Source organism: Buceros rhinoceros, unplaced genomic scaffold (genome assembly GCF_000710305.1).
Source record: "Buceros rhinoceros silvestris isolate BGI_N320 unplaced genomic scaffold, ASM71030v1 scaffold21477, whole genome shotgun sequence".
NCBI classification, from domain to species: Eukaryota; Metazoa; Chordata; class Aves; order Bucerotiformes; family Bucerotidae; genus Buceros; species Buceros rhinoceros.
Window position 1 is genome coordinate 22,134 of NW_010420732.1, and position 1,818 is coordinate 23,951.

Below are 1,818 nucleotides of genomic sequence, written 5' to 3' on the forward strand. Positions count from 1 at the left end.
TCCCTGCAGGGGATACTTGGAAGCACTAAGAACTGCAGATGTTTTTGTTGTCAGTAGTTTGAACTGTTCTGATAGTCTGTTCTACTGGCTAATTTACTCTTTAATTTATTGGCCCTTAGACTGTAAGGTCTAACTGATACTCAGCCCTGCCTTAGCTAGACAGGATCTGAATGGCATTATGATCTGCCTTTGAAATTTTTTTTTCAGATGAGGCTGGGTTCCCATAGCCTGTTCTTTCTCCAGTTGCTCCAACACAAGTGTGAAAGGATCTTAGTTTTGTTTTGGCTGCTGCCAGTCCTTTGTAGTAGATTGTGAAACATCTCATAGCGATGTTTTACTGGCAGGTCCGTGCAGCAGCAATAACTGTTTCATGAAACGTATCCAGCCACAGCCGAGTTTCACTGTCGTTCAGGAAGGGAAGGAGCTTTGGAATAGTTTCTTCATCATTTATTCTCACCTTTTGTTCTAAGGAGATGTTAATGTTTTTCTTTTGCTGCTCTAACCTTCTGTTACGAGTCCCTCTATATGTCTGGGAGACAGTATTCTCCTTGCTACCACACTTCAAGCAAACCCCGGCCTTGACGTTCTGTTCTGCGGGGTACCCCAGTTCAGTATGTGCCGTGAGCGAGGTGGAACTTCTTGTGGCTTTCTTCTGTTGAAGTGTACTGTACATCGGTATGATTCAGTACGTTAACGTGTCTGGTGATGAGAAGCTGATGTGAAGAGTCCTTAACTGTGATGGAGCTTGGCTGGTTTGCTGAGATCTGGCACAGGATGTTCAGCCCATCACCATAATACCTGAGAGAAAACAATTGAGAGGAAGAAGGGAGCATGAGATGGAGTGGTCACTGTGATGCAGATGTGGAGAGCAGAAGACTTTCCTGAACAATATCACTGGCTCTAGGACTGACTTGTTCTTTTATTTTTGCTGGCAGCTATTGCTATAGGCTGAGAATCCCCTTGTTTTTACTTTGATGGAGGACTTCCTTTTTTTTTTAAACTTAAAGAAAAATAGATTCTATAACAAACATTTTTATGATCTATTATATCCTCAGGCAAAGATTTTATGGAGACAGGATGAGTGCTGCTGAAGTGGAGCATCTGGGGCAGCAGTCCAATGAGAAAATAGCCGTGTAGCTGTCATCATCATAAGTTGTATCACTGTAACTGCTCTGCTGGCAATCAGAGGTTTGCCTTAGATGGGAAATAAATTCAGTGGCTCTTGTGTTGTAACAGGGAGCTACGGTGTGGACTGTAACATTAAATCAGTTTTAATCTGAAAGCAGCGGATCCCTGTCAGCTGAAATCAAGGCAGAGATCTGCACAGGCTTTGGGTGAGGTTCTTCGGAAAGCTTAGGGACTCTGCATGCAAACATGTGAAAAGATGATGCATCCAACCTGCTGTGGCAATTCCTGTTTATCACTCTGATTTTATTAGGAGAAGTGGTTAATCTGGGAAGCAAATGCAAGGGGAAAATCTCAAGATTTTTAGTCAAAACATCTGTATCCTTTTGAAAGCAATTAAAAAACATCCTATGCCAGTTTTAGCCAAAAGGCAATCCTTCAGCCTGAAATTTGACTGCTAAATTGCATCATACTTATATATACGTAAATAAACATACACACACGTATGTGTGCATATAGCTGACTTGACCTGAAGAGCATAAGATTTGCATCCAGTAAACTGCAAAACTGGTAAAAACTTGATTCTCTAGTAATTGTTTCCATCTGATGATTTATGCCTGTGCAAATGGCACGACAGGAAAACTGGCTTTGCACAAGCAAGAGTAAAGGCAGAACCGAGTCAGTCCCGGGCTC

The 1,818-nt window shown here is 42.1% G+C and overlaps 1 protein-coding gene across 1 annotated transcript in view; it reads left to right on the plus strand.

Annotated features, from left to right (window-relative positions):
• The window catches only part of PPAPDC1A (phosphatidic acid phosphatase type 2 domain containing 1A), a 36,686-nt gene that overhangs the window by 10,900 nt on the left and 23,968 nt on the right, over positions 1-1,818 (plus strand). The window lies entirely within an intron of this gene.